The sequence below is a fragment of the Nyctereutes procyonoides genome, unplaced genomic scaffold (genome assembly GCF_905146905.1).
Source record: "Nyctereutes procyonoides isolate TBG_1078 unplaced genomic scaffold, NYPRO_anot_genome, whole genome shotgun sequence".
Taxonomy (NCBI): domain Eukaryota; kingdom Metazoa; phylum Chordata; class Mammalia; order Carnivora; family Canidae; genus Nyctereutes; species Nyctereutes procyonoides.
Genome location: NW_026575048.1, coordinates 6,947,223 through 6,959,472, shown reverse-complemented (window position 1 = coordinate 6,959,472; position 12,250 = coordinate 6,947,223). Strand labels below are relative to the sequence as shown.

The window sequence follows — 12,250 nt, the reverse complement described above, 5'->3', positions numbered from 1 at the left end:
TAACACTTACCCACTGAGCCACCCAGGAGCCTTTGTCTCCCCCCCTCCCGCCCCCGAGATTTTATTTATTTATTAGAGAGAGAGAGAGAGCTCGAGCACGGTGAGGGGCAGAGGGAGAAGGAGTCTCCCCACTGAGCAGGGAGCCCAACATGGGACTTGATCCCCGGGCCCCAGGATCATGACCTGAGTGGAAGGCAGAATGCTTAACCCACTGAGCCACCCAGGCACCCCTGACTGATTATTAATGAGATTGAATATGAACACATGGATATTTGCCTAATGTCCATTTATGTTTCTCCTCAGAATTACCTGATATCTGTCACTACATTGATTGGGTTATTCACCATTTTCTTATTGATTTATAGGATCTCTTTTTATTTTGGATGGTACCTCTTTTTCCATTACATATATAGCAGTTCTATTTTCCTAATTTTTCACGTATGTCTTTTTAAAAAGGATAACTTTCTAATTTCGAAATAGTTTAAGACACCTAAGAAGTTGCAAAAGCAGTACAGAGTCCTGGCATGCCCTTCACGCTGACTCCCTCAAAATCTTACATAACCGCAGTGGATTGTTAAAATCAGGAAATTGCCATTGGCGCAACTCCATTAAGCACATTTTGAAGATTTTTTTAAAAAGATTTTATTTATTTATTCATGAGAGACACACACACACACACACACACACAGAGAGGCAGAGACACAGGCAGAGGGAAAAGCAGGCTCCATGCAGGGAGCTGCATGTCAAGTGCAGGACTTGCAACTCCATGCAAGTCCTGACGTGGGACTTGATCCCGGGTCTCTAGGATCAATCACGCCCTGGGCCGAAGGCAGGCACTTAACCGCTGAGCCACCCAGAGATTCCCACATTTTGAAGATTATTTGGATTTCAGCAGTTTCTACATGCGCTTCTGAGTGTGTGTAGACGGTTCTTGGAAATTGGTCACGTGTGTAGATTTGAGTAACCATCACCAAACAGGATGCAGAACTGTCCATCACCACAAAGTAACACCCCTGTGTTACTCCTTAATAGTCCAAATCACCCCCCTCCTCAACTGCTGGCAATCATCAGTCTGTCTCCATCACCATAATTTGTCACTTAGAGAATATTATATACATGGAACCATGCAATGTGCAGTCCTTGGAGACTGGCTTTTTGCACTCAGCATAAGGAGCTTGAGCTGGATCCATGTTGCTCAATGCATGAGTAGTCTGTTCCTTTTCATTTCTGAGTTGGTATCCCATGGTACGGATGTGCCACCGTGTGTTTAACCACTGCCCTGGTGGAGGACATCTGGATTTTTCCCCCAGGTATTGGCTATTACAAATAAAGCTGTTGTGAATACTCATGTATAGATTTTTATGTGAATATAAGCTTTCATTTCTTTAGGACAAATATTCAGGGGTATAATTGCTGGCTCAGACACTAAGTGTCTGTTTAACTTTACAAGAAGCTGCCAAGCTGTTTTGTGGAGTGGTTGTACCATTTACCTGTTCACTAGTGATGAACGCGAGTTCCAGTCACTTCACATCCTCACAAGCACTTGATATTGCTGGTAGTTTCTATGTGACCATTCTAGCAAGTGAATAGTGATGTCTCAATGGAGCTTTAGGGATTTCCTTCCTCGCTCATGGTAATGAACTTTTCCAGTGCACTTACTTTGAATTCACACATCCTCTCCATCGAAGTGTCTGTTTGGGTCTTTTGCTCTTTTTCTACTTCAGTAGTTCTCAGCTGGGCGTGATTTTGAGCCCCCAGGGACATTTGACAATGTCCGGTGACATTTTTGGTTGTTTGCTTACTGTTGAGTTTAGAGAAATCTTTATTATATTTTGGATACAAGTCCTATGTCAGGCAGGTGGTTTGCAAACATTTCCTCCTGGTCTGTGGCTTGTTCATTTATCTTTTAATATCACTTATGGTGTCTTTTACCATTCAGAAGTTCATAAGTGTTCATGCGGTTAAGCTGTTAAATTTTTCCTCTTCTGGTTTCTGGTTTTGTTGTCCTGCTAAAACACCACACAAAAATACATTCTCGTGCAGACATTGATGACTTACTTTGTACCCTTGACTCTCTGGTCTGCTGAATAAGGTTGAGGTCTACTCTACTTTTTAATAGCTGAGCTCTACTTTTCTTTTTAATATTTTTTTTTAAGCAAACCTGACACCCAGTGTGGGGCCTACACATACCACCTGAGATCCAGAGCCTTGTGCTCCACCAAATGAGCCAGCCAGGTGGCCCTGAGTTCTACTTTTTAAAATCGATTGGTTATTGTCCCAATACCCATATTGCATAATCTACTTATCCTTTCTATACTAATTTTAGTTGATAGGGATTTTATGTTTGTTTTGTTTTGTTTTTTAAGTAAGTTATACTTAGCTCAAAGTAGAGCTTGAACTCAACACCTGGAGACCAAGAGATGCATGCTCTACCGACTGAGCCAGCTGGCCGCCCCTTTTTCTATACTAATGTTAAATGTATCTCTATCCTATAAAATACAGTACTAAATTTCCATATGTATGATTTCTGAATGCTCGATTATGTGTCATTGATCAATTACCATATTCTTTTAATTTTTGTATTTATGTAATTTACTTTTTATGTCTCCTGGGGCATGACTCTCTCATTCTCCTCCTCCTCCTCCTCCTTCTTCTTCTTTTTTAGGCTCCACACCCAACATGGGGCTTGAACTCAAGACCCTGAGATCTAGAGCCACATGATCTGTGGCCTGAGCCAGCCAGATACCTCTATAAGTATTTCAGGACTATTCTTACACAGTTACTTGTCAGATGAATCTTAACAACTCATTTGTCAAGTTCCAAATTAAAACAGACTAGAAACAACAACTAGAATTTTTAAATTATAATCACACTGAGTGTGTAGATCGTTTGGGGGAAAATATTATCTTAAGTAATGTGTCCACCCATTCATGAACCTGATATACTTCTTCAGTAAGGTTTTGCTTAACAACTACCAGTGAATTTTATCATATTTTTCTTGTAGGTTCTGCACATTTCTCCCTGGATTTAATTCTCAGTAGTGCTTGTTAGCTTTATAGCTTAGTGCTTGTTACTTCTTTGTGTTTGGTGGCCATTCCAAGTTGAGCCCACACAGAGCCCTCAGGGTAGCTGTTCTCAGGGTCTGAGATGCCCTTTCTCCTGGTCTCTTTCACAGCCCACTCATCTCATTCTGGTCTCAGCATACTGTCACCGGCTTGGTCACTCTGGCACACCCACTCTGGCACATTGTAATGTTCTGCATAGTACTTGTTAATCACTTGAATTTTTTCTTGTTTAGAAAGTAACCTTATGAGAGTAGGACCCAACAAACGGTTTTTCTTCTGCATTTCCTGCTTGGGATCCCAGTATGTTCTTCTTCTTTTTTTTTTAAGATTTTATTTATTTATTCATGAGAGACACAGAGAAAGAGAGAGGCAGAGACACAGGCAGAGGGAGAAGCAGGCTCCATTCAGGGAGCCTGACGTGGGACTCGATCCCCGGTCTCCACGATCACACCCTGGGCTGAAGGCGGCGCTAAGCCGCTGAGCCACATGGGCTGCCCCCCAGTATGTTCTTGATAAATAGTCATTGAATGAATGAATGACGAGAAAGAGAATCTATGATCTGGCTTCACGTCATCTTCTTTATCCAGAAGCATCTGTTGTCAATATTTGATACATATTCTTTATTACATTCAATAAGTGTCACGGTATTCCTAAACCACAGAGAGCTTTTATGAGAAGTGTTGAATTTAATCAAAAACTCTTTTGGCATCTACCAAGAAAACTGTGTGATTCTTCTCCTTAAGTCTATTTAAATGTAATTTGCTACATTGCATCCTGGAATGATGTTAATAATAACAGCCAACTAATATGCAGAATTTACTATATACTGGGGTTGTCCTAAGCACTTTTTGTATTTACTTCTTTTAACTCCTGACAACTGCATAAGATAGGTGTATAGTAGTGTACATATTTAAAAAAATGAGACAGAGGAGTTAGGTATCTTACCCAAAATCAAACAGGTCAAACTAGATTTGAGCCTTACAGTCTTGTTCTTGAATCTGTGCTATTAACCACAAAGTTAGTCTTTGTCTGTCATGGTCTTCTATTCTTTTACTACTCTCCTGGAACCGATAGGATTATTGAGATTTTGCATCAGTCACAAAAAAGAAATGCTAATATTTAAATTATGTTCTTTAGCCTCATGTAGTTTGGAATCCAAGTAGTTTCATTAGAATAAAATTCAGAATCTTTACACATTTTTCTTTGCTCTAATATAGTTTAAGTGATCTGTCTCTTGTAAGTTGGATAGAATTTGCCTGTAAAAACTATCAAGGATTGGCACCTTTTTTTGTGCAGAGGGAAGTAAATTTTTGATAAACTTTTTCACTTCCTTCTACAGAGTATACATATTCAGTATTTCTATCTGCATTTCAGTTAAGGGTCATTTGAGAATAGCAGAAACTATTATAGCCAATTTAAGCATAAAAGGGTTGACTAGGGGGAGTTAATGCTCACAAAATTATAGAAAGTGCTAGAGGGGTGGGCTCTGGATGGAGCTTTCAGGAGCAATTCCCAGATGCTGTAGAACTGCCCACCTCAAGGGAGCTGCTATCATGACCAGAGGACTGGCATCAAGAGGCCAAAGCCAGCCCCAGTGCAGGGTTCAGGTCCACACTGCTTAGTCAGGAGCCTTGCCACCAATTGGATGCTCTGTGCCTTTCCTCTTGACACCCATGTAGCTATAAGCTGCTTTGAACTTTTTCTTTTGAAATAATTTTAGATTTACAGAAAAATTGCAAAGATGTTATAGAAAGTTCCCATGTACCCTTCATTTAGCCTCCCCGAATAATGACATCTAACATTTGTTAAAAGTGAAAAAAAAAACTAACATTGATGCAAAATTATTAACCACAGATTTTATTCTGATTCTACCAGATTTCTCATTGTCTCTATTCCAGCATCCAATCCAGGATCCCACGTTGTGTTTAACAACTTTTTTTTTATGAAATCATTAATGCCCTTATATGTCCTTTTGAATATATTTTGGCCAAATTCCACAGGTTTTAATGGGTTTGGTCTCATTTTTACATTCTTTTCCTAAGTAGTCTGAATTTTTTATTTTGATTTCCACCCTGATCTGAGTGGCTCAGAAAGTCAAAAATGTTAATTATCCATACAACTCAATTTCAATTTTAGACATCTTTTCGTTTCCATTCTCTTTTTATTGCATTGTGGTCAGAAAAGCAGGCATGTACTTTTTCATTTCTTCCACATTTTTTAAAAATTAAAAAGAGACAGAGAATAATGTAATTTTAATTTTTTTGAGGGACTGCCATGGTGTTTTCCATAGCGATTACATCACCTTACTTCCCACCAAGAGTGTATAAGGGTTCCTTTTTCTCCACATCCTCACCAACACTTGTGTTTTTATGGTTTTTTAAAACAATAACCATTGTGGTTTGGGTTTACATTTCCAGCATTAACTTTTATAGGAGCATTTTTTTAAGATTTTATTTATTTATTTGACAGAGAAAGGGAGAGAGAACACAAGCAGGGGGAGTGGCAGGCAGTGGGAGGGAGAGAAGCAGGCTCCTCGTTGAGCAGGGAACCCAACGTGGGACTTCTCCCAGGACCAGGATCATGACCTGAACCAAAGGCAGATGTTTAACTGACTGAGCCACTCAGGTGCCCCTATAGGATTATTTTAATAGGTTGACAGTATAGAATTTGGAACAAAATTGATTCTGTTATCTGTTGCCCATCACATAACCCTATATGGTGAAAAGGTTGACAATGTTTGACAAGAGACCAGCGATCCATTTGAGGTGGGATGTGAAAATACAGGAGCCGTAACTTCAGCACCTGGGCGTTGAGTCACACAGACCTAGTCTCCTGCCACATCCTGGCTGTGTAACCGAGCAAGCTGCCTCTTCATCGAGCCTTACCTCCCTCATCTATAAAACGGGGACATTGATATTTCAGTAGGATGCGAGAGGCTTCAGTGAAAGAATTTATGGCATCTAGTGCAGTACCTGGCATTTGGTAATCCTCAGTAAATGGTAGCTATTATGAGGATTAGGAGTTTTGTTCTAGGGTGTTCCAAGTCTTCCCCCTCCCCATCCAAAAGCCCCACTGCATTGCCTGATGAGACCCAGGAGAGTTGTCACTATTCTTTCTCTGCTGGTGCCTGATGGGCAGGCCCAGGGAGGCTTATCTGGGCTTGGCCCATGGCTGAGGACAGCAGTGTGGGGAGATTACAGAGGTTAGAGACTGGTACTGCCAGATGGGCAGGTTCAAAACCTGCAGAATCACACTTTGGGTGGGTTAACATAACCCAAAGTGTCAAGAAAGTGTTCCAGGAAGTAGAGGGCCAGGATGCCTGCCTTGCACACCCAGCATGGGCCCGATCATTCTGACTTCACTGGTCTCATCTTGTGCAAGTAGATGTCCAAGTCCCTGCAAGGCCCTCAAAGCCCATGGGTCAGCTCCCCACTTGTCTTTCTGGCCTCCAAAGGTATAGGGGGGAAGACATGACCCTGGCAATTTCTTGGCTCTCAACCCATTAGGCATGGGCAACCAACTCAAGCCCTGGGCCAAAGAAGCCCAATTTCAGGCCATTTGCTGGCCATGGGTGGAAAGAGAAGCTCTGATGTCCTGCTGCGTTTGGAGCTTAGGAGAATTAAGTCTGAGATTCAGAAGCACAGAATGGAAAGTGGACTCAGTGCAGAGCCGAGCAGAGCAAAATGAGAAGGGGACATAGAACTCTACTGGTTCCAAGTGATAAGACACTTGAGCAAAAAGGGTGTTTATTGATTTAGGGGCCTGAAAAGCCCAGAGTAGCTGTCCCACCCTGCCTGTCCCAACCCCCAGCACCCAGCAGTGCTGTCAGTGTGGCTGGTCACCCTCTACCTCTACCCCATCTCTGGTACCATCATTTGGCCGTGCTCATGCACTCACCCCCTGTTAATTCCCAAGCATCTTCTTACATGCAGCCCCCCTTTCCTGCCCTCCTGCCCCTTCTAAGACCAGAGGGTGTGTGTGTGTGAGACCCTCCAGTTCTGTGTTAACAATTCAAGGAGAGGATCCCTGGGTGGCGCAGTGGTTTGGCGCCTGCCTTTGGCCCAGGGCGCGATCCTGGAGATCCGGGATCGAATCCCACGTCAGGCTCCCGGTGCATGGAGCTTGCTTCTCCCTCTGCCTATGTCTCTGCCTCTCTCTCTCTCTCTCTTTGTGACTATCATAAATAAATAAAAATTAAAAAAAAACAATTCAAGGAGAGCTAAAGAATGGTGCAGAAAAGGTCTAAACATTACTTACTGTTACTTAATTAAAAAAAAAAAATCCAGGGATCCCTGGGTGGCGCAGCGGTTTAGCGCCTGCCTTTGGCCCAGGGCGCGATCCTGGAGACCCGGGATCGAATCCCACATCAGGCATCCCGGTGCATGGAGCCTGCTTCTCCCTCTGCCTGTGTCTCTGCCTCTCTCTCTCTCTCTCACTGTGTGCCTATCATAAATAAATAAAATAAAAAAAATTAAAAAAAATCCTCCCGATATTTAGTTCTTTAAAATCTGAACTTTTTACTTACTTTCTCATAGAGACTGGCAATTACTTTAGGGTCTAACAACAAAAGACATGTCTCTGGAATTTAGACAATATTCCCTTAAAGACATGTACACACACACACACACACACACACACACACACACACTCCTACCCTTTCTGGAGCACACAGCTCAGGCATCATGTCTAGGAAACCGTCTCTTGTCCTCCTCTCCCCCTGCACAGGGCTCTGTCCAGCTTGGTTCTTGGACGTGGCCAGGGCTGATTTTCAGAAGCACCAAGGACAGCGGCCGTCCCAGCAGGCTGCACAGAGACCCCCCCCCCCCAAAGCCCTGGGGGCTCTGTTTCCTCTGAAAACTTATCCCTAAGACATACTCCTTGACAAAGTGTTCTGGGAAATGGTGCCTCCTCATCTCCCCGGAGACCACATCAGCGGATTGAAGACCCAAGACAGTCCGGGAAGAGGGGGCACCGCTGACGGTCGGCAGGAGGCGCGCTCGGCGCCGCGTCGGTCACCGGCTCTGGGCCTCCAGGCTGGGCGCAAAAACCCTGGAGACCTCTGGGGCTGCCCAGGAGCTGGGAGGCAAGACCATGTAAAACAAACAAGGGTCGTGGAAGGGGAGGTGGGTGTGGGGGTGGTAACTGGGTGCCTGGCACTGAGGAGGACACTTGATGGGATGAGCACTGGGTGTTATACTCTTATGTTGGCAAATTGAATTTAAATTTTAAAAATGTAAAAAAAAAAAAAAAGATTATCTTAAAAAAAATGACATAAAGGAGACGCTGCAGGAGGGATCTCAGGCTTCGCGTTCGCCTGAGAGCAATGACACAGTGTTTGTTATATAGGAGATGCTGGGACACATTTTTATTGCAAAGGAGACATTTTTATTCCAACCAATGGTGATCGATACAGTCCTGCTGAACTCAAACGGAGCAGGATTTTGGACAGGAGCAGCTGTGTGACCCTTGGCAAGTTATTTATATCCTCTCCAGGCCTCAGCTTGCCTATCAGGAGAGATGGCATTTAAGTGTCCTTTGAGCTGCTGACAACTGATTTTGACCCCACCTGATGGTTCCAGAGCCAGAAGGTCTCTGAGAAGTCAGTCCTACCTGTCACAGGGACAGTGGCCGGCATGTGGCTGGTCCTCCAGAAATGTCCACTGAACTGATACCAGGTTGGAGCCGGTTACATGTTCTCAGTTCTGTTACCAAATTTTCTCAGGAGCTCTAGGGAATAATTAGGAAAATAATAATTAGGGAATAATTGGGGAAAAAATACTTAATTTTTTTCATTAATTTTCTGGGGAAAAATTGCATTTCGAATTGTCAACAGTCACCTTTTACAAATGCATTTTTAGCTCACATTCTTTCGAGTGCTTCTTATGTGCTAGACATTATTGTGCCAATGGCTTGAGATGCATGACTACCCTGAATTGCATTCACTTCTCCCAACAACACGACCATGCAGGAATTATGAATCCCCATGTGATGGATGAGGAATCTGAAGTGCAGTGAGATTAACTAATCTATCTGGAGCTACACAGGTCGTGGAGACCAAACTCATACCTGAGAGTCTTCGTTTGCAAGCATTACTGCCCCATCAAGCTAGCACTTGAGAACAGACCCCATTTCTGTTTTGACATTGGCTGGGCAGCATGCATGTAGCCAGACATATTTCTGCTCTAGGAGAACAAAAACCTATGAAAGAATAGTTCTGTGCCCTTGTTGGTCTCTGGAGAGGAAAAGGCCATCCTATACCCTTCTGGTCCACTAATCATTGACTCAACAAGTGGTCACTGATGTCCAGGTACTATTTGCTGGGAGCAAATGGTAGGGAATAATACAGAAAAAATTCCTGCCCCCAGGGGTTTACATTCTAGCAGGAGGAAAACAGAAGCCAACAATAAACTAATAAGTATATTAAATTGTATATTAGAAGGAGAAAGAGCTATGGAGAGAAAATAGAGCAAAATGAAGAGGGTCTGAAATGTAGGGTGGAGGGTTGATTTAAAATAGGCCTCGCTACAATGATGAAATGGGAAAAAGAGGGATCCGTCCATGTGGATGGATGTGAGTGGTGCAGCTTTCTGAATGAGCGACACAGGTATAGTCAGTGCAAAGGCCCTGGGGTGTGCATGTGTCTGGTATGATTGGGGATGGGCAAGGACAGCAGGGAGGCTGGCGGAGGAATGAGAGGGGCTCATGGAGGTGGTCAGAAATGGCCAGATTCTGGATCTGTAACTGGAAGGCTGAACCAAGGGAACTGCTGATGTTTGAAGGTGTGTTGTGACAGAGAGGAGGAGTTAGGGATGACCCAAAGGTTTTTGGCCTGAGCAACCGGAACAGTAAAGAATCTAGGAAAAGGCTGTAGCATTAAGAAGAGGCCAGCTGCTCTGTTTCCCCACAGCTTCTCGGCCTGAGTGACATGCCTGTGTCACCGTGCGGGAGACAAAGAATCAAGGCAGTCTGGCGGAATTAGTTTATGAGGTCCCAGGATCGGAAAGGAAGTATCTCCTTTTACGCTAACGAAGAAAAACACACGGTTTTTAAACATTTTATTTTGAAATACTTTTAGACCTATGGAAGACTTGCCTAGACAGTACAGTGTTTGCATGGGGCACCCAGCTTCCCTTAGCGTCAACATGTGGCATGACCACTGTAGGGTTGCGAAACCAAGACCCTGACTGTGGACGATACTATCAACGGTCCTGCAGACTTGATTCCATGCCCTGAATATTCCCTTATGGTCATTTTTTGTGACACAGGATCCCTGCCACCTCTCCTCACTGTCTAACCTGAGACAGTTTCTCCGTCTTCTTGTTAACCGCCTGGCACCTCTCTTCTTTCCTGCTGAGCACCAGGTCTGGGCACCGGTCTGGGGCGGGTGGCACCTGGAGCTCCAGCCACGGGCCCAGGCAGCCAGCACCACGAGGGGAGCAGCCAACACAGGACTTTTTCCCTGGCCTGGCCCACCGCCCTGGTCCCCTGCTTGCTGCAGCTCTTGGCCTTGGGGACTGCCAATCCCTGGACACCCTGGCCACATCTGATCAACACAGCTGGGGGGGCACCTGGCTGGCTCAGTTGGTGGAGGGGGTGTGTGGCTCTTGATCTTGGAGTTGTGAGTTCAGGGTGCACGTTAGGTATAGAGATTGCTTTAAAAAATAAATTAAAAAAACCCATCAAACAACAACAAATCAAAATCAGAGCTGGGTCTAGAAGGCAGCAAAAAGCCCCCTTGTGATGCCAGATTCCCCAACAAACACAGATGGCTAAAGAAAAGCTCTCGTGGACTCCACCAAGATCAAAGTGCTCCTGAGGCTGGAGAACACGCAGCTAGTAGGGAGAGACGCCCCTACCCCGCCCCACCTCACCCCCGCGGGGCACCCCCACCCAGAGTTCTGCAACCAGAGGCACCCCGCTGACTCACCCCAGTGCTGCGTTGTAGAGATAAGACCAGGGTGCAGTTGCTGGCACTATTTAAGTCAGGAAGCATCTGATGGCCCAGTTACCACGGCAACCAAAGTTTGCTTTGAGAATAGCTGGTGCTCAGATCTTATCTGGACAGTGAAGAGACACAGAGATGCATGTCGCCAGGACAGTCAAGGCTCCAGATGCATTCAGATAACTCTCTTCTGCAGTTGGCCACCAGAGCTGGGCATGTGAGGGCCGGGTGATGCACACTGAAGATGGACTGGGATCTTTCTAAGATGCTCAATCTGTAAGAGAGGCTCCTCAGAGGACAGGGGCATGTGCCACATAAGTGCCACCAAAGCCAGTTGTGCTACTGTCAGCTGGTCTGCTAGTTGGGGTGGCTCACTGGTGGTGGAGGGCACAGCCAGGGGCCAGGACACGCGGGTGTTAGGGGAGCATGGGCTCTGCAGTGGGACCGCCCAAGGCTCTGGCACTGATGAGCTGTGTGACTGTGGGCAAGTGTCCTAGGCTCTCTGAGGGCATTTGGAAGAAGGTGCCAGCTCTCATCTCTCTGCCCTCACACCAAGCTTCCCAACTTCCCATGCCTTCAGAACTCTGCTTTCCAAGATGCAACTTCTGCTCCTCTTTTATTTTTTTTTATTTTTTTTAAAGATTTTATTTATTTATTCATGAGAATATACAGAGAGGAGAGAGAGAGGCAGAGACACAGGCAGAGGGAGAAGCAGGCTCCATGCAGGGAACCCGACATGGGACTCGATCCCGGGTCTCCAGGATCATGCTCTGGGCTGAAGGCAGGCGCTAAACCACTGAGCCACCCAGGCTGCCCTCTGCTCCTCTTTTAAAACCCAGCTTTGGTGTTTTCCTTGTGATGCCTTCTCGACCACTCTTAGCGTTATTAACTCATGTTAATCCTCCTTCCTCTATATTTTGTACTTGTTATTTCCCAGGTCTCCCTTTATTTTAACTTTTTAACACTATTTTCTCTCCCACTGGTCTCCCAATTCCCTGAGGGTTGGGATTATGGATCATTTGTTTGTTTATCCCCCAGATTTATCATTTTAAGTAGAATTACTCGAATATATGTGGGGTATATACTCGTTCAAACGGATTGAGTTTCTTTTCTGAAACTTTTGGTTACAAAAACTGGAAATCAGATTTTCCCCTTTGTGTGTGAATAAGAGAAAAAAATGAGGGGAATGGAATTGCTTTCAACATTTCACCTGTAAGAAAAAAAAACGTAAAAGTAGAAATAT

The 12,250-nt window shown here is 44.6% G+C and overlaps 1 long non-coding RNA gene across 5 annotated transcripts in view; it reads right to left on the bottom strand.

The window, feature by feature from the left end:
- The window catches only part of LOC129511190 (uncharacterized), a 34,538-nt gene that overhangs the window by 10,955 nt on the left and 11,333 nt on the right, over positions 1-12,250 (bottom strand). For 2 of the 5 annotated variants that reach the window (XR_008664758.1, XR_008664760.1), the window contains exons 5-6: positions 10,993-11,122; positions 8,676-8,792 (exon numbers count right to left, since the gene is read on the bottom strand). This is a non-coding gene — a long non-coding RNA (uncharacterized LOC129511190). Of the gene's footprint in view, positions 1-8,452; positions 8,793-10,992; positions 11,123-12,250 lie in introns of those variants that run through there. The other 3 variants (XR_008664759.1, XR_008664756.1, XR_008664757.1) reach the window with 3 other exon arrangements.